The sequence below is a fragment of the Mixophyes fleayi genome, chromosome 10, assembly GCF_038048845.1.
Source record: "Mixophyes fleayi isolate aMixFle1 chromosome 10, aMixFle1.hap1, whole genome shotgun sequence".
In the NCBI taxonomy this organism is placed as follows: domain Eukaryota; kingdom Metazoa; phylum Chordata; class Amphibia; order Anura; family Limnodynastidae; genus Mixophyes; species Mixophyes fleayi.
This window is the reverse complement of record NC_134411.1, coordinates 37683908-37709110: the sequence shown is the minus strand read 5'-3', so window position 1 is coordinate 37709110 and position 25203 is coordinate 37683908. Positions and strand designations below refer to the sequence as shown.

Here is a 25203-nt window from a genome sequence, read left to right as displayed (position 1 = left end):
GCTGGTTTACAAACTTGCCTTGTTATGCTGTGCTCACGTGATCCAGTAACACAAGGTAGGAGTCATAGAAATGATGTGTGTCCCCCGTTTTCTTAAGCAAAGTATAATGCCCAACAATTAATAAGAATAGTGTGTAGGTCAACTATGTCTGTACAAGAACCTTGCGTAGCAGTCAGCAGTTCACTTGGTCTATACACTCTAGTCTGCTGCAGACTAAAGCAATTCTGTCCACTATTATTCTAAAAGTGTATGTTTGCACTCATGTGAAAAAAAAAGTATGCCCTCTTTCAAATTTGTATTTTTCTATATCAGGGCATAATGAACAATCATTTAATCCTCATCAAATACTGATATTTGATAAATCTAAACTCATGTGACAAATACGAAACAGATTTAACTTTGTCATTATTTATTCAACAAAAAACTACTCCAACATGAAGCAGCCAGAAGTGAAAAGTAAGTACAGCCTTACTACTTCCCTATCATCATCATCAACATTTATTTATATAACGCCAGCAAATTCCGTAGCGCTTTACAATTGGAAACAAACATTGATAAAACAATACTGGGTAATGCATACAGACAGAGAGGTAAGAGAACCCTGCTTGCAAGCTTACAATCTATAGGACAATGGGAGTTAGAAACACAAGGGCATGTGCTACATCATCTTGCACAATGGACCAGCTAGAACGCAAAGGTAAAAGTATTGAGTGGGGGGTGTGTGTTGCAGTGTTGGTCAGAGGGTTGTTGTCTTGCGTTAGCTGTGTAGAGGATGGTAATAGGGTAATCTAGGGAAATTAAGATGGTGGTTGAGGAATATCATAACCTTGTTTGAAGAGGTGGGTTTTCAGTGAACGCTTGAAGATTAGAGGAAAGTCTTACTGTGCGAAGGAGGGAATTCCACAAAGTGGGTGCAGCCCGGAAAAAAGGTAATTTTAGCCAAGTGTTGCTAATCAAGTGAACTTCATTATTTGATCATTAGGAAGTCCTGTCACCTCTATATATAAGGAGAACCTTTGCCAGTTTGGTCGGCAGCATTTAATTATGCAATAGCACCATGCCAAGGGAAAAAGGTAATTTTAGCCAAGTGTTGCTAATCAAGTGAACTTCATTATTTGATCATTAGGAAGTCCTGTCACCTCTATATATAAGGAGAACCTTTGCCAGTTTGGTCGGCAGCATTTAATTATGCGATAGCACCATGCCAAGGGAAAAAGACATCTGTAACAAGCTTAGAGAAGTAATTGTTGCTGCTCATCAGTCCGAAAGGGGTTATAAGATAATTTAAAACAATTTGATGGCCTACAATGGGAAATAATATTTACAAATAGAGGACACTGCAGACATTTGACAATCTTCCCAGGAGTGGAGTCACCTGATCACACTGTAGGATGCTCCGAGAAAATGCAAAGCACGCAAAAAATACATCCAGTGATCTACCTGCCTCTGCCAACACAGTAAATGACTATTATCGGAAAAAGAGTGAACAATTAAGGCTTTAATAAAAGGGTTGCATGTAAAAATCTCCCTTTAACTCCTCCCCCCAAAAAATTGCAGTGTGGCTTAGATTTACAAAGTTGCAACTTAATAAAACACAGGACTCCAGAAACAATGTCCTCTGGACAGACAAGATCAACGTGGAGTTGCTTGGTTTTAATGTATGACGCCATGTTTAATGAAAACAAAGCACAGCATATCACCACAAGAACCTCCTAAGAAGTGTCAAGTACAGTGGGTGGTGAGGGGTGATTATTTTAGGTTACTTTGCAGCCACAGGACCTGGATACCTCACATTCATTGAGTCCACCAGGAACTCTATAACAATAACTGAACGACAAATCTACAACTAAACAGCTGAAAAAGAAAAGAATAAAAGTTTTGGAATGGCCAAGTCAAGGTCTAGACCTCAACCCAATTTAGATGTTGTGGCAGGTCCATAAGTGAGCTCAAACATCAATGAACTTAAGCAGCGTTGTAAAGAGGAGTGGGCCAAAATTCCTCACATACATGGTAAGGAACTGATAAGCTCATACAGATATCAACTAGTTACATTTATTGCTGGTTCTACAAAGTTACTGAATCATGGCATGTTCTATTTCACATATGACTTCCTCATCTTGGCTTTTTTTTGTTAAACTAATATTACTATCATCATCATCATCTATTTATATAGCGCCACTAATTCCGCAGCACTGTACAGAGAACTCACTCACATCAGTCCCTGCCCCATTGGAGCTTACAGTCTAAATTCCCTAACACACACACACACACACATAGACTAGGGTCAATCTTGATAGCAGCCAATTAGCCAACTAGTATGTTTTTTGAGTGTGGGAGGAAACCGGAGCCCCCGGAGGAAACCCACGCAAACACGGGGAAAACATACAAACTTCACACAGATAAGGCCATGGTCGGGAATCGAACTCAAAAGCCTATTAGCGCTCCTCTTAATGCCCCCCCTACTCGCCTTCTGTACCCTACTCCCACCATCTCACCCTCTCTGTATCACCCCCGTTCCTCTGCCCCTCTCTTTAGATTGTAAGCTCTCACGAGCAGGACTCTCTTGCCTTGTGCCCTCCTTTCTCCACTATCATTATCACCACCATGCCAGTGCCTTCCCTCCTTTTCTCAATCAAGGATCCGTAAAGGTTCAGCTTGTGCCGTTTTATTCCCTTTAATTTTCCCCTCTCCCCATGCCTCATGTTTTAGTGAGAGGTTATCCCCCTTCTCAATGCTGGTTATGCTAATCCTTGCCAGAATATTGTTCTGTCTATATTGTAGTGCTTTGCCATGTAATGTCTTACTGTATACTCTTTGCATGGTGCTGCAGACCCCTTGTAGCAGCTTAGAAATAAAAGATAATAATAATAATCTGTTATGGGTTGTAATATGAGATTTGATTGATCACACTGTAGGAGGTTGAGGACTAGATTGTTAATCATCTCTAAATATAAAAATACAGGTTTGAAAGAGCATTTCCTTTTCTTCTACATGACTATACAGCATCATCATCATTTATTTATTTATACAGCGCCACTAAAACCCACACGAACACGGGAAGAACACACAAACTCCACACAGATGAGGTCATGGTCGGGAGTCAAACTCATGACCCCAGTGCTGTGAGGCAGAAGTGCTAACCACTAAGCCACCATATGCTGCTGTGTAAATGTACATATCTCAGCTCAATCTCCACCTATGTATTATTCTTATTATAGTCTATCTAAAGATACTCTTAAAAGTTATTCAGTGAGAGGAACCCAGGTGGTTGTGCAGTCATGGAGTGATGTCATCACAGAAGCATGGAACACCCAAACAATAGTACAGGAATATGCTGAGCATTTTCCCTGTATGAATAATGCCCATAATGCACTCTGTTTTATAATTACTGCCTCTGAAGCATTAAAAAGCCTAGACATGCAGACCCTTAGAAGATACAGTGTGTTTATATGTACCTAATACTCGCCTACAGCTGTCTGTCCAGAATAACAACAACAAGACATTCATTTTGACGGCTCTGCAGCTGATAGGTGGGTGGCAACAACAGCAGCAGGTCTAGCGGATCTGTGGGAATTTTTGAAAACTGTAATTAATTTTCAGGCTGCGCCTTCTGATTATTAAAAGTTAGGAGCTATAGCCGCAGAAGGAAACAGTCTAGTGAAGTTAGAATTAAAGAAAAATAAATTGGAAGCCGGAGAATACAGTTGTAGGAGATGAAAACAAACAAATATGACAGTGGAGAGAGAAAGAGGTGACTGATAACAGAGCTCTGTGCAGACACTTAGTGGTCCTCAATCACAAAGTAATGTAGCTTTAAACCCTATTGTGTTTGGTTTTAGTACCTTGTTAAAGCTGTGGCTGGTTTTGTTGTAAACAGGATCAGGGGCCTTATAGTAAGAGCTGGCAGCTGACCGAACAAATGTTACACGTTATCTAAAAGCAAACTACAGGAGTGCAGTAAATGTATCTGTAAAGAGCAAACACCACAAATCCTGGTTTAACTCAGGTGGACCAACATAAAGATCTAACAATCATCTTGGTTTGTCAAAGAGTTATAAATCAGTGTCACAAATGATTTGTGTGACAGTGGTAATGATGAGACACATGATCCTTAGAAAAGAAAAAGAATGTGTTTTGTTGGGGCAAAATATATAAAACTTTGTGAATGATTAATGTGATTGTGCAATAAAGTGAATTAAATTGCAGTCAAACTGCTGTGCTTTGTTTCCTGTGTCTATATATTTTTTAAATAAACACTTTTATTTTTGTATCAGTAATGGCTCTGTATAAATTATTCACCGCTGCAATCTAATAACAAATACACTTATCCCCCTCATGAGACTGATACATAAGTCTCTATATTTAATTTCTGTAGGGAAATAGTGATAATATTTACACTTTATCATCCTAATACGAGACTAGTACATAAATCTCTATAGGGTGTAGTGATAATAAAGAGTTTAATGAGAGAGCTTAATGGCTACAATATCATCAGGATACAATCTCACACTCACATTTGTTATCAGAGAATTGTCACTTATATTGTTACATTTTTCACAGAGACGGTTATATGTCCATTTGTGTGGTCTGATAAGAAATCAGTTATAGCTCCCTAGTTAGCTAGATAGCTACAATATCATTGTGATTCAGTCTCTCAGTCACAGTTATTAGGCGAGGTGTACGGGTTATATTGTTGCACCTTTCTCAGATATTGTTACATGTCCACTAATTTAAACTGTAAATGATGATTTAGCTATAATCTCCCTGATTTGTTATAACAGAGGTATATAGAGTATTAGATAGTACAGGCTCCTTTGTTATAAATGAGCCATATCCAATCAGTCTGATAAATTTCATCTATCTTAATTACACATTCATTGTGGTTATAAATGGATAGCACTGGAGAGACATGCATCCACTAATGGATTCTCATTGTAGCAATCATGCTTAAGTATAAATGTTATTCAATCTCTAGTCACTATAGTGATTTATAGAACTCCCTCCTGACCCATCATTATAAAGTTCTATTATTGATCAATGTCACATAATCTCGTATATTGCGGCAAGGAGCCTACAGACAACAAATTATACACATACAAAATGACAATTTATTTTTTAAAAGTTCTTTTCGGAGTCACTTGGGCGATTTTCACCATTTCATTTTTGCTGCTGAGCACTGTGAATTTACAATTACAATTTATCCAGAGATGAGCTACTTCTCAATCAGTGGGGACTGATAGCTATTGGGGTTCATAATCTTAACCTGGTACACAAGAATTTAAATTACATTTTCAAGAGATTTCTAGTAGGTGAAAACTTTGAATTGTTGCAAATTGGACCTATTTTATTTTCCCGTAAATTGCTCTAAGTCTGCTTTACAGTAACAAGGTTAAAAAGCTCTAGACACCAATTACAGCTTTTTGCTTTTATAAAATTGCTGCAGGACAGAAGGAGTAAATTAAGAAACAAAATATGTAAGTATATTATCATAAAAGGGTCATCTACAAACATGCAGAAAACCAAAGCTGCATAAATGTGCCAATTTCTCGGTCTCACAAATTCATAAGTAAAAGCCAGATGTGGATAAACTAAAAGGTTAGCTGATAATCTTTGTCTGAGAGGTAAGTTGGTGTCAGTAGCTGAGGGGGAATACTGGCGCTGAATTGCTGTTTGGAGGTTTCTGAGGTACCTCTCTGGTAAGTTAGCTCTCAATTTAAAAACAGATATATGTATGGCCCAAATATATGGGACTCTCACTGTTTAGAGTTAGGACCACCCTATTAGCAAAAGCGCCTTGGAGTGGCGGGTGGCTTGAATATACATTTGCAAAGGTGTGCAACTAAGACTTTTGCATTTTTATCTAAAGTAGAAATGGGAGGCCTTTTGCTGGCTATAGCAGTGTGTTGGGGAAATTTTCTGTGTAGCTGATAATCCTGCCTGCTAACACTTTAACTGTGTTATTTATATTTTGCTTAAAATACTCCTTTTTACAGCCTGCATAACTTCAAACAATCATGCGAGTCAGGGAGTATCTATACTATATTCATTGTGTGTCACTATTAGTGGCCTTATTATTTTTATTGCATGGAAGTTTACAAATGCTATTACCCGCATCAATGTGCCTGGGTGGTACAAAAACTGTCCAATTAAAAGTAAAGGACAACTCACGAACCATCATTTCCTAAGAACATTTTTGGGGAGAAAGACTCTGCAGCACACACTATCCAGGGAACGTCCGATGAAGGTGTTCTTTACATCCCTGCAATCTCATTTTAATATTTTGTTCCACGAAATAAAATCTTGCTGTGCATGTGGGTGCAATTGATGCTCCCAGCCCCTCCCGTCAGAAGATGCTCACAGCAGAGATGATAACAAGTGAACTCGTTACCTCAGCTGTCTTCAGATAGCAAACCGTGCGCAGTTCCTTTAGATACATGCGTGGGCCACCAGAAATATGGTGTACTGTCATGCACATTACCGGAAACGTACTTGAGGAGTCTGACTTAAGGTGGCCAACACACTGCAATACTGCAACGTGGTCTGTATGCCGAACATTCAATGTCCAATTTGGCTACATCCTCAAATGGCTGAGTTGGTTAAGATCTGACTCTTCGGCAAGACGTTTTTGATTTCATTTCCACAATTTTAGGGGGACCTGTTGATATGGACCCAGTTCTGGTGCTACTCTATCTCTGTCCCCAAGCATGATCGATACCTCTTGGGTCATATCCTAACAGCGACCAGAGCAGCGATAGCTCAAAACTGGAAGGTGGCTGCCCCCCACCTTGTCTAGAATCTTCTCCAAAATCCAGCATAGTTTCGAGATGGAGACGATTGACCTGCATTACTCTACCTCTGCTTCGGCCGCCATCATGGAGTGGTTCAAGTGGCATGTATACGCCACGGAGGGAGCTGGAGCATCTGGAGGACCCCGTTCCCCCTCTTCCACTCCCTCGCCCCTAGCCTTGTTTAACTCTCCTCGGGACGACTAGTGGATTTTTTAGTGCTGTTTCTAGTAAGGCTTATATTTCAGCATTGTGCAATATCATGTTTATTCTCTCTACAAAACATTGTCACTTTTATCTCTTCTTTGAATATTAATATCTGTGGTTTTTGATGTACTGTAATTCTCATTGAGCAACCACCCCCACCCCCTTCTGCAAGAGGGTCGCCTATGTCTCCCACCCCCCCCCCCCCCCCATTTTTAATGTTTGCCTCCCTTCTTATTTTGTGTACCACTTATCCTTGCAAAAGTTTGTCAATAAAAATGAATTGAAGAAAAAATAAAAAAAAGATCTGACTCTTCAGTCTGAGCCGCCTGATCTCCTCTAGAGTCACTGCAGCCCGTAAGCAAGGCCAGAAAATTATATCACACAGACACTGCATTTGACCACATTTCATCAAATTTTGATAACATCATTATCACACATCCAGGACATTTTAGGGCCACATGCAGTACAAAATTAGAGAGTGTTGACAACATTATACAGTGGGTCTCGGGCCTTTTGTGTTTGCACCTACAGATATACTGATAGAATATGCGACAATTGGTGTGTGTGCAAGGATTATATACTGCCAGATTATAGTTATTAAATGTTATCTTCTATATAAGCGTTATAATGGTTACCAGGGACACTTGTCTCTGACGACCTCATACAAAAACCAGCTTCATCATAATCGGTTGAGCAGGAGAGAACCAGCTACTAGATGGTCCAATTAGTCTATCGCTGCTTTGAGGTAATCAGGAAAAGATATTTAAATCTCGCCTGATTAGAGTTTAGCCTATACACAGTTTAAAATCCAAACCTACTACAGCTCTCTTGATGAGCAACAAAATTAACCAGCATAAAATAAATCGGAAAGACTGACAGATGGACCTCTTCTATCCATCAGATTTGCAAGTGGTCCTACAGGTTCTTTATCTAAAAATAGCATGGGCAGCATAATACGATTCATACTGGTCTGCAAGACAGACAAAATGCCTTGTCGTGTTGTCGACGCAGGATTTTAAGGACAGCAGAGGCCAGCACTGCAAAATTCTTCAAAGCTTTTGTTTCCTTATAATCGTGTAACAAGCGGACAAAAGACAGAGGTGGGAGGCCATGCTCAAAAGACTAAAATCCTGGTGAGATGGCTTCTTAAAGAGGCGCCTGGTGCTGAATATAAGGGCACAGAGCTACACCCTGTGGAGTGATGGCCTGTGGAGCTATAGAGATCTTCTGAACCAAGCTCAAAAATGTCACAGATTGAACAGAGAGGAAGCAGTCTGTCAGGGAGAGACAGCAAACCTTTCTCGTTCCTCAAAAATTACACACAGTTCATGTCTATATAAAAGGGGTATATTAAAAGGGATTTCTATTTGAAACAACTTTCAAGGTAAATTGTAAGTTTAAATAATGTAGACAAGGATCTAAGTTAATACACTTAAGGTCTACAAGGATCGTTATTAATATCTTTACGAAGAGCTACATTTTTAACGGATAGCCTAAGTTAACGTAGGTGCAAAAATATTTTACCTTTCACAAATAATAAACGCAAAAATGTGGGAACCTGCATAACATTAATTTTTTAAGAAATGTGCATTGTGGAAAGGTAAAAATGTTACTTCAAACATCCTGCCTATTAATCACCTTGGGATAACCCAGTTAATTAAATTGAATTCCTCCATTTTCTGGTAAAATAATGCTTGTTCAAACACCATTTATGTCTTATTTACGTTATGTGAGTCAGGAGACTATTTTATGTGCCACATTTATGGGGGTTTTTTCCCACTAGTAGAAATCAATAGCACTTTGCTGCTTAAAATGAGACCTGCTGAAAATGTAGGGTGATGCACAAGTTCTGAGGATGAGTAAATAGCAAAATCTTTTGCAGGGGTACATAGGCTCAGAGACCACCCACTATCCTAGGAATGCCACTCAAAATGTGCAATATACAACCTGTAAACCTTATTTAAATATTTAGGAAAAAATAGTTCTCACATTCCTCGAACTTTACCAAAAATTCACAGATCATGACTATCCCACCCAAATTTCGAAGAAGCATATACGTTTCTTGTACCTAAGCCAAAAGAACCCAAATCAATGGTATCATATCACCCAAACTCTCTTCTTAACTTGCATCTCAAATTAATGCCTAAAATTAAGGCCAGGAGGCTTCAGGGCACCCTCCATCTGGTAGTTGGGCCATGTGGGAGGTCATCACTCGGTGAAGAGCATCCGCAGGGCAATAGCAGAAGTGGTGTCATCGTCACTACATCGTACATTCACTAATATGTCCCTCAGCTTAGACGTAAACAAGGCTTCAATTCCATATCATAACCCTATCTCTGTGAAATAGTAGACCACAAGGTATTTGGTGAGGACTTTACTGGCATGATGAGCTTTATCAACAAAACATCCACCACCTCCCTATGCTACGTGTCCTCCAGGACTGGCCCTTGTTGCAAGGTATCCAGATTGGTAACAAGACTATTAAAATGTCAACATTTGCTGAGGACATCCCTCTATATACTATGGGCCTGAGTCATTAAGGCAAAAAAAAAAAAAAAGAGTAAATATTCTCTGGGACAAACCGTGTTACAATACAAGGGATGCAAACTAGTTTATTATTTTGCACATAAGTTAAATACTGACTGTTTTTCATGTAGCACACAAATACTTGCTAGCTTTATTATTACACTGAAATTTAAAGTTGATCTAGGACATGCCCTACCCCAACTCTTAATCTGTCCCCACACTTTAAACATACCTCCCCCTCCAATGCAACGTGGTTTTGCCCAGGTGTAAATGTTACTCCTTTTTTATGCTTTGCGCTTCTTAATGACTCAGGCCCAATATGTCAAATCAAAAAGAGTCACTTCACCCCCTAATCACGAGGGTTGATGAATTTGGAACAGTCTAGGGTGTTACAGTAAACATTTATTACTGAGTTGCACTCCTATTGAGGGAAGGCTGTACATACAGCCACTGTGCCAAAGGCCCCATAGCAAATGGCCAAGCAAGGCAATTAAATATCTAGGTGTTCAACTGGCAAAATACATCCACAACTTAAACGAAATGTTACAAAAGGCTAAAACAGATATGAATAAGGAGTTGGGTGAGTGGGGTTGTCTCTGGCTGCCCTATGCGGAGAGTGAGTCTTCTTAAATTTATTTAAATTCCTAGCTGGCTTTTCCTTGTGTCACAAACCATAACATTGGCTCATCCTATCAGTGTCCAGTAGCATAAATTCGATTATGTGGTGAAAGTCAGGTCTTGCAAAAGACTGTCTAATAAAAACAAATCATACATTTACAGCATTGGCATCCAGGCTGAGGTATAGAAGCAACGGGAATGTGTGAATAGTGACAGTCTGCACGATCAGAAACCTTGTAACAGAATAACCGGTCACAATAGAAATGGTTTTCCTGACTGGGTGGTGACGTCATCATAAGTGCTGAAGGCATACCTGCAGCTGAAAGTGTGTGGCAACTGAAGTATGACAGTTTTGTGGCAAGGGTACTGTCACAATCTCATTGAAACAATCCCGTGGACATGCTATCATTTTGTAAACCCCCCCACTCAACATAAAGCAACGTCGTCAGACTAACATTTTTTGCGTGAACAATTTGACTACGATTAGTCGAAATTCGGTATAGAACAATAGAGGAGACATTTCTTGATGGCTTATATGGACCTTTTCCTTAGAGCACTATCGGAATCACTCAGAAATCTCCCACCAGCCGCACATACGGAGATGTTTTAAGATATTTTACACAGGGCTTACTTATCCAAGCATCATCAATTTACAACTGGACTAATCTGTGACCAAAGTGTAAGTCCTACATGACTGACTGATCTTGCTCATTGTCTATGAAAGTGCCCGCCAATCAAGCGCTTTTAGACCCAAGTTTAGAGATGTACTAATAATCATATTGTCCATAACCTACCTTTAATCCTGAAGTGGGCAATACGGGGCAATCCTCAAAAGGCAGCAAAAATCTTTACTTGCTGTATCTGCAGCCCCCCAAAAAGTGTGCTGAAAATGTGGCTCCACAATGTTCATCCATCCTTCTCGAGATTGTGGAACAATCATTTTCATGTGTTTTGTATGGATTGACAAGAAGTGTTTCTGCAAAAGAAAGCAAAATATTTTTTAAAAGCTGGGAAAGATCTCCCGCCTTCCAAAAAAGGACAAATCTGGGGGGCTCACGCCACACAGCCTGGTACAAAACACTTTATACGTAAAAGATCCAACGATACGTCTATGATCTGTCTCTGTGTGTCTTTTACAATTGCAGCTTTTAACTTCGAACAAGGTTTAAATTTGGTTTGTATGAGCTGAAAATCAGACTTCGTAAAGGAAACATGGATTCAAAAGAAGAACTTCGATAACAACAATGGCTAAATCCTATTCTGTTTATGTACTAGTATTCAGAAACATGTGTATGGCTTTTTCTTGTGTCAACATAATTGAAGGATATTTTAAACAGTATTGAGCTGTTCACTAAGCATTGGTTTAAGTAATACACATTTCCGTACTCTGCAATATATAATGAATTTATTTATCAAATACTGTATGCCTCATCTTTGTGAAACAACATTTGAGACAATCCAGATTTATTTATTTATTTATTTTATTTTTGCAAGGTCATAATAACAAAAGAGAACGATTGGCAGAGTGAATACACTTAGCAAAAATAGTCAAAAAGTAACAAAGTCTACGACCAGCGTAAAACATGTGAAATGCTAAGTCAACCGAACGTTTAGATTTAGGAGTAACAAGTGACCCAAAGTTTTTGTATAAAGAGGAAAGAAGAAAAGAGAGTGTACAGAGGAAAAAGGGAGCGAGAGAAGAGGGAGAAAAGGAAGGAGGGTAAGAAGTGACTAGATCCAATGTAAAGGAAGAGAGAAGTCCTAGAAAGGAATGAGGTTTTATAACTGGGTTATGTAAAGGGTGGACACGCCTGAAAGAAGGATAACCACGGGTCCCAAACCCTGGAGGAGGCTCTCGAGGAGTTCTGAATAATACTGGTCATATACTCCATTCGTTGAGTCTGCCAGACTCTATTAATTATGGACTGAATGGAGGGAGGGGATTGCATACGCCAGTCTACTGCTATTTGGCATGTAGCTGCCGAGAGAATGTGCCCGATCAATTTATTCGGATGTCGGGATGCCGAGGGAGCCCCCACAGGGAGAAGAAAAAATTTAGGCTCCAGGGGAGTATCCACCTGGAGGATTGAATTAATCAAGCCTCTAATCTCAACCATGAAGCCTGACAGTTTTGGGCACGACCACCATATGTGGAGGAATGTGCCTTCCTGGGGGCACCCTCGTCAGCACCGATCAGACGAGTCAGGAAGAATTTTGCAAAGACGGGAAGGCACATAGTACCATCGGAATAGCCCCTTATAAACGTTCTCTTTAATTCTAACGCAAATGGAGCTAGAGGCAGCATTCTCGTATATCTCAGACCACTCCTCATCTAACAGCTCTTCACAAAGGTCCCGTTCCCAGGTTAGTTGAGAAAATCCAGATTTAACTCGGACAGATTACATGAATCACAAATACTGGGTGACTGAACTATGCAGTTAGATAATTCCTGTTGTAAATTTTCTCCAAAGATTCAATTATAGCAAGCAATTATGTAACCTGCGTCACAGTGAGCGAAGTAATTGTCCACAAGGGCGCATTGGCCTACATCTGGTCTGTGTGTTATTGCACTTTCCTCACATAATGCATCTTTGCCTGAAAACCCTGGATGTAACATATCAGTAAGTGAGCACCTAACAAAGTCACTGAACAGCCCACAAAACTGTTCTAAAGTGCAGAATAATTTTGCAAATAATTACAGTACTTAACATGGATTGCAATGCTAAATAAATGTATTTTCCATCTAAAAACTCAATTAGTCTTCTTAAACCGTATCTTTACTTGCAACCTGAGAATATAGATGTCAGTCTGCATTCATATAAATTTGCTTCCTACATGAGAAAATTGCATTCCAATTTTCAAATAGTAATTATGTGCTGACACTGTAATTAGACTAGTTGTACATAAAATGTCTTAGAAAAACTGTTAAAGTGGAATCTGGCTGAGTGCAGACAAACGTTAATAATTCTAATTATGTCACAACAATAGAGTGAGACCTCATCCTTCCCCGTAATGAAAACCAGGCAAATTATGCCCATTGAACACAATTAAATAATTACTACTTGTCTGCATTGTAATGGGTTTTTTATTCCTACTATGCTATATCATTTTGAAACAAAACTGTGTGTAAATAGTCACAGAATATTTTCTTTGGGAAAACCCCATAATCACGCTGCAAAAGAATATTCTGCACTCATTTTTCTTTGAGCGACCGAAGAACCTCAATACTTTTGGCCAGTGGTGTTCAAACCTAGTCCTCATGAGCTACCAACAGGTCATGTTTTCAGGGTTCCTGTCCCTAGAAACAGGTGGGATAATTACTGACCCAGCCAAATAGATTAACTCAAAATATTCATGCATGGTTAAAGAAATCCTGAAAACACGAACTGTTGGTAGCTCTTGAGGACTGAGTTTGGGCAGCTCTGACTTATGTCTTTCAAAATCCTACAGATCAAAACTTTACAGAACAGTAATTATACCAGTGCAAATAATGTATCTGTTTAGATTTCATAAGGATCTATAGGCAACCTGATACGCTTCAGGGGCCGTATGGGGAGGGCCTCTAACCTTCAAAAGACCCGCACATTACCATTTATCTCAGTAATAAGTTAAAACAATACATATAATCAAAGAAAGACACTTATCTGTAATAACCTATTAGCAGGCATTTTACACGGAATTACAGTCTATAACAAGTCTGACAAAAGAGAAAGGAGTTGGAGGATGCAGGTGAAGGCTCAAAGGGCCGTCTGTTTCCCATCACTGAGCTAAAGTGTAGTGTATATGTCGGGCCGGTCATATAGTGACCTAAAAGTCCCTGACTGGCGTGTGATGGTTCAACCATCAACGCTTTCCCTTTAATACAAATTTGCAATAATTTCTGTAGCAATACACAGTTGGGAAAGCAGTGTATGTAGAATCAGCAGCCACTGATTTCATGCTCCCATGTTTGACATATATAAAATTACAAAGACAGAAAAGTAAGAAAACAGCAAATTAAATGTGCATCTCCTTTCTTACACTCTATGGCAGGGGTCGGGAACCAATGGCTCGCGAGCCAGGTGTGGCTCTTTTGATGATTGCATCTGGCTCGCAGATCGATTTTTCACTGCTCATGTCCTGTTCAGGGCTGCAGTTTGCTGTAGGAGCAATTTTCCATTATTTTAATTGGATGATACTGGCCTACGTTGGCCGTTGCTGGGTAAACAGGTAAACGCCCCCTTTTGAATCAGTCTGCTCGGTCATTAGCAGTGTTGCCAATTGTCGCGGCTTTTTTTTGTCTGCCGCGGGTCGCGGTTTTTTGGGCTTTTTTTTTTTCCTCATCTGCTGGACAGCCGGGGAGGAGTACTCTGCAGGGGAGAAGATCGAGTGTAGGTAAAGTATAAAAGGTGTGAACTAGAGTAGAGTATGAATGGGGGTGTGAATGAAGTATGAATGGAGTGTGAACGGGGGTGTGAAATAGAGCAGAGGGGATAATGGACACTAAGGAGGAGGGTCATTGTAAAGCATATTTAAAAAAAAATAATAATAATCAATAAATCCTAAGTATATATATATATATATATATATATATATATATATATATATATATATATATATATATATATATATATATATATGTGTGTGTGTGTATATGTGTATATATATATATATATATATATATATATATATATATATATATATATATATATATATATATATATATATATATATATATATATATAGATAGATATATATAATATATATTGGGCTTGTTTTTGGGCTTTTTAGGATTGTGTTTGGCTTGTTTTGGGCTTGTTTTTTACGAATTGGTTGCTTATTCTGTATTTTATAGTTGGCAACCCTGGTCATTAGCTCAAAGCTAACCCTTTGACAAAGAAGATGGCGAAAAGAAAAAAAGATGATGAGTATCGTATATTTCGGGACGAATGGACCGAAGAATTCGCCTTTGTGGAGAGAGCAGGTTCTGCGGTGTGTCTAATTTGCAATGACAAAATTGCATCGATGAAACGGTCGAATGTAAAGCGGCACTTCGACACGCGCCATGCTACCTTTGCATCAAAATACCCTGCGGGAGACAGCAGAAAGAAAGCGGCCCAAGAGCTACTGAGCAGGGTGCAAGCTAGCCAGCAGCAACTCCGCGTATGGACCCGGCAAGGTGACTATAATTCCGCTAGCTTTGCTGGATCTTTAGCAATAGTGAGGAACGGAAAACCATTCACAGATGGCGAGTATGCTAAAACGTTCATGCTGGATGTAGCCAATGAACTTTTTGATGATCTTCCGAACAAAGACAAGATAATCAAACGGATACAAGACATGCCTCTGTCGGCAAGAACTGTTCATGATCGTACCATCATGATGGCAAACAAAGTGGAGGAAACGCAAGTGAAGGACATAAATGCAGCGCCGTTCTTTTCCCTGGCTTTGGATGAGTCGACAGACGTGAGCCATTTGTCGCAGTTCAGCGTGATTGCAAGATATGCTGTTGATGACACACTGCGCGAAGAAAGTCTTGCTGTTCTGGCAATAAAAGGGTCCACAAGAGGTGAGGATTTATTCAAGTCTTTCATGGAGTTTGCTCAAGAAAAAAATCTACCTATGGATAAACTTCTCTCAGTGTGTACTGATGGTGCTCCGTGTATGGTGGGGAAAAACAAAGGATTTGTGGCGCTTCTTCGTGAACATGAAAATAGACCCATCCTAAGTTTCCATTGCATTCTACACCAGGAGGCACTTTGTGCTCAGATGTGTGACGGGCAGTTTGGCGAAGTGATGTCGCTGGTCATTCGTGTGATCAACTTTATTGCTGCCCGAGCCTTAAATGATCGCCAGTTTAAAACACTGCTGGATGAAGTTGGAAATAACTATCCTGGTCTGCTTTTGCACAGCAATGTGCGTTGGTTGTCAAGAGGGAAGGTGCTTAGCCGTTTTGCGGCTTGCCTGAATGAAATCCAGACTTTTCTTGAAATGAAAGGCATCGAGCATCCTGAGCTAGCCGAAACTGAGTGGCTCCTCAAGTTTTACTATCTTACTATCTTGTAGATATGACTGAACATCTGAACCAGCTCAACGTGAAAATGCAAGGCATTGGAAATACAGTGTTATCCCTTCAACAAGCTGTGTTTGCTTTTGAAAACAAGCTAGAGCTCTTCATTATGGATCTTGAAACAGGTCGTTTACTACATTTTGAAAAACTGAGCCAGTTTAAAGATGCATGCACAGCAAGTGAGCCCATTCAAAACTTTGATCTCCACCAGCTAGCTGGCTTCACATCCAGTCTCCTACAGTCCTTCAAAGCACGCTTTACAGAATTTCGTGAGCACGCTCGTCTTTTTAAGTTCATCACCCATCCAACCGAGTATTCACTGAACACAGCCGACCTGAGTTACATTGCTGGTGTCTCCGTCAGAGATTTTGAAGCAGAAGTGGCTGACCTGAAGGCCTCAGACATGTGGGTGAATAAGTTCAAGTCACTGAATGAAGATTTGGAAAGAATCACACGACAGAAAGCGGAGTTGGCGAGCAAGCACATGTGGACAGAAATGAAAAAACTTCAACCCGAAGACCAGCTGATTCTCAAAACTTGGAACGCGCTTCCTGTCACATACCACACACTGCAGCGTGTGAGTATTGCTGTGTTGACCATGTTTGGATCTACGTATGCATGTGAGCAGTCATTCTCACATCTTAAAAACATCAAGTCCAATCTGCGATCACGTTTAACGGATGAAAGTCTCAACGCTTGCATGAAGCTTAACCTCACCAAGTACCAACCAGACTACAAAGACATCAGCAAATCCATGCAGCACCAGAAGTCGCATTAATGGTGAGTATTATAACAACATTATTTAAAAGAATAAATTCTGAGGCGTTTTATACTGACATTTAGTTGAATTCACTTTTAAAATATATTATATGGCTCTCACTGAAATAAATTTCCAAATATTTTGCTTTCATGGCTCTCTTAGTCAAAAAGGTTCCCGACCCCTGCTCTATGGGTACTACTAAACAGAGAAAACGTGATAGTCAACCTATCTAATCTGATTTTACACGTTGTCTAATGTTAGCCAAGGAGACTCCATATTGTTTCACATCACAATTTGGGAGGAGGAAAGATCAATTTGACCAGAAAAGAAGACAGCTCAGTCAGACATGAGCTATGCAACCACCAATTAATACCACCTTTTAAAACATTTTTATTGTAGGCTCTATTCCCGTAGGGCATTCAGCACATGCTGAACAGGCTGGGGCTGTGACACATAAGGACTTGGTTCCCCTGTGATATGGTGAGCAGCCCAGCCTGTCGTACCATGGTGCTGGCTGCAACTCTTTTGGGGGGCATCACATGCAGTTCAACCCCTCGCATTAGCGCCAACCAGCCTAAGCTATGAGCTTGATGTGGCTTCAACAACTAGGTCTTAAAGTCACACAATTTTTCCAGAGTTTCACAACTTACTGCCAATTTATTATAAATTATTCTTCCTTTATGGTTTTAATTACTATTCTTACCAAAAAATGTGGACAGATTTAAAGGGGTTTCCCAACCACCTTCCTTTCTTAACCCCACTTAACAAACAGACAAGTCCCTCCCCAATACACCTGCATTATCTGAAGCCAAGAGCTACATCGTACGGCGGCTTATAGCACAGGAGGCCTTGATACATTCAGTCTTTCTTAAATGAGCCAATTAGAAGAAGTCACCTCTAGTGAAGAGGATTGGACGGATTTGCAACAGGCGGAACGAGATGGACAGATCAGACAGTAAAGTTATCCATGTGAGGAGAACCCCTTGAACTGGGTATGAACTCCCCTATTATTTTTGGTATATTACTTAGCTCAGTATTAAACAGATTCCAATATATGGAATTTTTCAATAGAGGGTTTGCTGGTTGTTGAACAAGAGGAATTTACATGACATTATCATAATGTGAAAATAATCTACATGAGAGTACGCCAAAACAAAATATTGCTCGAGCTTGGATGTCCTAACCTCACTTCTTCACTGTGGTCAATATGCCTGTGTGAGTAACAGCTGTCTGCAATTTAGGAATATTTTATCCCACCACTAGAATTGCTGTAGGGTTTGAGGACCAAAGAAAAGATTAATTGTGAAGCATTTGGCACGATTCCCTGGACTCCACTGATACCCGTATAGTTTCCTTGTCCTTGTCTACACTTTAGGTTGCATGGAGAGCAGCCAGCAAGGATTTCACAAGCTTTAAGTGAAAACGGCTGATTTAAAGTAAATATGTCTATTTTTAGCATTCTGTACCTCAGAACTTTGAGGTCTTATGTTTTCTAATACTTATCACAGGTTAAGAAAATTCTTGAGCGGTTAATCGTCAAAAGACTTTTGAAGTCCAATTTAAGTAAAATTGATAGTATTTGAGAAAATGATTCAATTCTACAATAACTGCACTGGTACTGAAGGCTTTCTTTAGTGCACATTCAGAAAGGACTCCCAAAGACTGTTCATAAGCGAGCATAATTTATATTTCATTATGGATTGTTTTAGCCTAAAGCATTTTGCTACTTTTAAACTATACCATGCTTTGTTAAGACAAACAGATTTTCAGGAGATGTGACCTGCCTCATTCTCCCTCTGCGTTTATCTTGCTCAATGTGATGCATCATTTACTCTCCATGTTGGTGGGTTGAATGGAATTCAACCTATGAGTACAATTTACATCCTTGTGGGGGCTCATTGTTGCCAAAAGTGCAGGCCTAAAATGCATGGCTTCCAAAAAAACACATTTACGTGTTTATTTTGAGTTGCACCTATTTTAAGATATATTAAATTAAAAATAAATTAGTAAATGCGCACGCAGAAAGATTTGATTAATTTGCATCAACATGCTATAACTATTTCTTTTGAGCGGCACCACACTGCAGACACCATTCATAATCAATTAGCTTTTTAAAAAATAAACTTAAAACACATTTTTTTAAAGAAAATAGATTTAGCAATGTTCTTTATTGAGGTTATGCAAGCACTACTAGCCAATAAAGAGAGGCTTTCCTGTGCTCTGATCAACCAGAGCGAAGCTGCGCTGTATTAATTAGTAGAAGACAGGCTGCCTAGCCTGTTATTCACGTTGTGGCTACACAAGGAGCAAGTTTGTTGTTCACATATTCTTGTGGGTCCAATTTCCATAGGGAATTCAGTACTGTGATGAACAGGCTACGGTTGGTTGACAATACAATAGGGGGACCCCACACTGACAACTGTTCTAGTGTTATCAGCCCAGCCAATCATAGTCTAGTGCTGGCAGAGGAAGGGGTACCATGTCCGACCCCCCACAGACACAATTAGCTGTACTTGCCCACGTTAACCTGTCCCTTCCTCCCCTGTCCTACCTCTACAGATATAAAGAGGTGAAGGTTAGGGGTACCAATATAGTGACATATGGACGTAAAGTTATGCATTTTTCGTGCCCTGTACCCTACTTGAAATCAGCCCCTTAATGTTCGGCTCTGTCTACAATGTTGAAATATTATCAATAAAAGGTCATAGTAACAACTGTAGTTTCTGAATTAGGAAGGGAAATCCTGTGATGTCAGAGTGATGACAGTAAGAGTTTATATATATTGGAGGACAGACCAGGTGCAGAGATGTGAATCAGGTCTCCTCTGTCAAACACCTCTAGAAGACTCATGAAGAATTTAAATGACACAATAATGCAAGTGAATAACATACATGTCCATAAACTCTATTACCAAAAACAATATTATAAATAATCTAGTAGAACAACTATTAAAAAGATTGTAAAAAGTCTATGTTCCACCTTTGAGCCGTACATAGTAAATGGTACTGCTCACATGTGACTGCCTGCGCTGTCCACTCATCATCATCATTTATTTATATAGCGCCACTAATTCCGCAGCGCTGTACAGAGAACTCACTCACATCGGTCCCCGCCCAATTGGAGCTTGCAGTCTAAATTCCCTAACACACACACGCAGACAGACAGACACACAGACTAGGGTCAATTTGTTAGCAGCCAATTAACCTACCAGTATGTTTTTGGAGTGTGGGAGGAAACCGGAGAACCCGGAGGAAACCCATGCAAACACGAGAAGAACATACAAACTTCTCATGGTCGGGAATTGAACTCATGACCGCAGTGCTGTAAGGCAGAAGTGCTAACCACAGCCACCGTGCTGCCCACAACTCAGATCTCCGCGCACCTCGCTGCGCCCAACCCATTCTGAATTCACATTGGTCATCCTGCCTCCTTATCAATGGCTTGTGGGACAATAATAATTGCACTTGGTTGTCCTAGATTCTTCATAACATTGTTCAGAGAGAACATAGATTCTGGGAGAGCTGAAATGCACCACAATTTAACCAGATTAAGGATAGTCAACAAAGGTGGGGGTAGCCAGAGGTTAGTACTACTATTTTACTGTGTACTGCCCAGTTAAATTTTAAGTACCTTTACAATTCTTTGTACAAAGCACAGTGTATATTATATAGACATTCTAAACTAGCATACAAAATGCAAGCAGTACTGTAAGACCTGTGGAAAATACAGCAAGACCTCAATCTCCAAGCAGCTCCTATATCTAGCTATCAGAGAATGCTGTTGGGTCATCGAAAAACAAAAACCACTACAGGCCCCAATGATTGAATGTGTAAGTAAGTGATAACTTTTGCAGCAGCCCAGTAGAAAATGCTTCCATCTGTGAGCACTCCACTAAATCACAGCTGCTATTTATATTTTAAAAAGCTTTTTATTTATTGGACTGAACCCTAACAATCCTGATTAGCAACTCATGGAATGCTCTTGATTAAAAGAAAATAAATAGAAAACTAGGATGTTTAGAATAGAAAAACTACATTCGGTGTAACACGATACAAAACTCTGCAAAACATTTAATGGATTAGATTATAGACTTTTTTTCATGAAGTACAACACAACTTTTCTACCTCAGTCCTTGGATAAGGCATCTTAAGCACATGGTGTCTCGTGACACAACAACCTACAGAAAATACACTGTGGGAGATCAGAGAGTACAAAGAGATTATACAGTAAAGCAAGGTTTAACAGAATACAGAAAACACCCTTATTTTTATAGACCATCTTTTATATTTACCATTACTCACGACAAAATTTGATTTCACAATACGTGTTGACTTAATAAAAAGGGTTGACTTGGAACAGGCATAAGTTATGCAATGCTCATGCTTGATAGGTCGTCTTTAAAATGTTTTGTTCTGTGCTATGAAGTTCAACATAAACATAAATTTTATAGACAAATTAATACTAACTCCCAATTTTATAGACAAATTAATAATATCTAAATATGTGGGAGGTGAGTGAGCTTTGGGCATGGAACAACCTGAGACAGATGAGTGAAAAGTGTTGAAGTTATGTGACAAGTATGTCAGCACGCCATGCCCTACAATGTGCATTGCTGTCACCTTCAACACATAAACAGAAATTCTAGAACATTAGCAGGTTCCCAATGTACAGAAGAAAATGAAAGATATGTTGTTGATGTGGTAGATGACATTGAATCGTACAAGCTTGAAAACATAGATCTATTCATAAAACCACTTATAAGTTACACACTTAGGGACTGACTCATTAAGAAGCGTAAATGCCGTATCTTGTGTAAAATCGCTCTGCACATTCCCAGAACCAGACAATATGCCAGAAAAAAAGAGAATACATGGATATAAGAAAGCACTTCTATCCTATTTAAACGATTATATTAAAATGCATTGATTAACACCTTTAATCAATGCATGTTTTATGCATATGCTTTATTAAAAATTATTTTGTCCCGAACACATGTTTAATCCTTGGTCCATAGCGGTGAAATATTAAAACATAGAAATATGTGAATAGAAAGAAAATAGTGTATTAAAAAGATTAACCCCCAAGTGGAGCCAGTGAATGGGATCCTTAACATTAAACAATTACCATGTAACCAAAATTGTTACATTCACTTACCTATATTCTTGTCCTTTATTTGCCACTTCTATGACTTTCAATGAGGTCAATGAATGTTTTACCATATGGTAGTAGTATGATGTCAATAAAACGTAGTTATATGTATACATCGGTGTCATTATTACGTTTGCCATGTCTTTACATATTCAAGATATTCTTACACACTTGTGAACACCATTAATTGACTATCACTAGTTGCTCCTGATGACATAAAGGATTCCCTAATAATCCACTCCCCAGTACACATATATATAGAAAATGGAACCAAGGAATTCAGATTTTAAATATTCCTTTACTAACCATGTATTATTCTGTATCATCTCTGCTAGTATGGTTTTCAAATCATACTCCACTTTCAGAATCATTATTATGCACCATAATAAATATCAACTCAATAGTCTCTCAAAATATATCGTAGAGATATAGTTCTTCAAATTAATATATAGCTCTTAATAAATGAGGCAATCTCCTATTACATATACACCAGTCCCCCTATCGCTGGTTTCACCAAAGAGAGTACCCATATAGCTGTCAATTCTGTACCTATTGTGTATTTATAGTGCAAAGACAGCTGGAGATATATATATATCAATTCAGAGAAAACCCTATGATGGAACCAAACGCTATTATATAAATCTATTTTAAAATGTCTATAGCGTTTGCTGGGGTTGTGACGTCATACATGACGTTGATTACCCAACGTACGTTTCACTCGGTATAGCTTTATCAAGGGAACCCGATTACAGGCACTAACAATGCCTTTATACGCAAACCAACCAATCCAATTGCTAGATTTTGATAGACATGTCAATGAGCATCACAAGAACATGTGACACGATAGAACCTCACCTACACACACAGAGACTGTTACACCCTGCTTATGTTCATCAGTTTAGGGTAGGGTCTTTCTGTTCAGTATGTATAGGGTACACTGAGACTACACAACTGAAAAAGTGATGTAATGAAAATGAGAATGGCATGTACATGTGAGAAATGGTTCAGAATGAAGATTTGCAGTGTCTAGTTCGGAGGCTTCTTTTGTTTATGTTTCTAGCCTATGATCATTATTTTATTGGGAGAATGACAAAACACAATGCTGAAAAGAAAAGAAAACGGCACGCGTTCACCCCTGTGAAGAATGGGAAACTGTCAGTCAGCACCCATCTTATCAGTGTATTAGTAAAGACATTTCTGACACTGGTGCAGTCTGGGTCTGTGGGTTTGTTTTAGTCCCTTTAATCCTCCTGTCTGCTCCTGCTCGCTTAGCTATAGGATTTTACAATTTGGGCATTAATGGACTAATTCACACACAGTATAGAGGGAAAGGCACTCTGAATACATATCTAATCTTTGTGGTATCAGAGAAGCATGCACTTTGTAAACATGTATTTCAATTGTATTGTCTCCCTGGCTATGTGATAATATTGACACATTCCTTTCAATCTAGTCTGAACCAGAAGGCCAGTTGTAAAATAGCATTTATTTAAGTTTGGCAAATGAGCTTACTGCTTATTTAGAGGAAACAGACATATGGTTCAAATCCACATAATATTCTTTAGAGCATGAAGCCTTTGCATAGAGATTTTGATTCAAGGCCAGTTCGGTTTTAGGTATGCAGTGCAGTAAAAAGGAGTTGATAGATATGCTAAAGCAAATTACAATAACTAGGCCTGGACACAATACAGTAACACTGAGTGAAAGCAAAAAGGGGCAATTAGCAATTAGAAGCGCCAGTTTAGTCATTGTGGGCTAAACTTCCACCAATTGCCTTATCTATAAAACCAAAAACAAATCGCAATGCTGATCATGAATGATCGGAAGTTGCTAGGGACTAATAATACAGTCAGTTGTTAATCACAATTGTTCTGCTTTCCGCCTGCTGTTTTATAACTGCCATGTAATCTCATCTATCAAACATTGATTTGATTTAAAAAGAAAAACAAATTTTCAACACGTTTTAGATGTTTATCCCAGTGTCAGCATACCATTCATTACACATACCACTGTATATATTTATTCTTTCAAAATATTTCACCGATAATATTGCATTGCAAATACTGGACAGGGAATATCACATGCAGCACTCCGATTTATGGGAAGCAGGCATTTCCTTTAAAAAAAAAAAAAATCTAAGGACATTTTCAGGGTCAGTTTGGTGGGATTTACATTTTGCGCCAAAACTTAAATTAAAATTCTAAATCCTTTCCACCAACCTTGAGTAATCCCTCTATCAGGTTTAATGGGGTTCAACATCTCCCAAATCAGGGGAGGGCTGCAATTCTTGGCTTTGGAGGCAAACACAAGTGGCTCAGGCTTTTCTTCCAGAGGGTGGCAACGTAAAAATGGACATAATAATAATAATTTGGGTGTGTTTCTAATGTGGGTGAGGTTTTATATATCCAAAGATATATATTAAAAATGATCTCAAAGAGTCATACGAAATTGACTATTATTCAATGTAGACTATACTAGTGACCTCTATATGCTGCAGAGAACATTCTAGCAACCAATATACATACAGAGAGCTGAGAGCCGTGTTTCCCAAACCCAGTCCTCAGGGCCTCTACCAAAGGATTTCCAGGTCACAGGTGAAATAATTATACTACCTGTGGATCGTTTACAATGTGTCAGTCAGTAATGAGTACACCTGTGCTCCAGCAAGGAGATACAGAAGACCTGCACGGTTATGGCTTCCTGAGGAGTGGGTTTGGGAAATACTGCATTCTAGTGATATCTATACACTACAGAGAACATTCTATTGAACTCTATATAGTACATTCTAGTGACCTCTATACAGTACAGAGAACATTCTAGTGACCTCTACAGAATGCAGAGCATTTTAGTGACCGCTACACAATACCAATAACATATTAATAGACAATATACAATAGACATAAAAGTGACCTCTATATATTACAGAGGACATCCTAGTGACATATATAAAATGCAGAAAGCACTCTAGTGACCACTAGACAAAACACAACGCATGACATACCAATTTTGGTGGCAACAATAAAAATACAGACCACCAAATCTCTGGTTGCTTTACAATGCAGAACCCTCACCCATGGTGACTTTACCATATAGACCCAGATCTCTGGTGG

The 25203-nt window shown here is 39.1% G+C and overlaps 1 long non-coding RNA gene across 2 annotated transcripts in view; it reads right to left on the bottom strand.

Annotated features, from left to right (window-relative positions):
• Nucleotides 1–25203, bottom strand: part of LOC142104024 (uncharacterized) — a 275970-nt gene that overhangs the window by 206854 nt on the left and 43913 nt on the right. For both annotated transcript variants that reach the window (XR_012679493.1, XR_012679494.1), the window contains exon 3: nucleotides 10931–11112. This is a non-coding gene — a long non-coding RNA (uncharacterized LOC142104024). The remainder of the gene's footprint in view (nucleotides 1–10930; nucleotides 11113–25203) is intronic.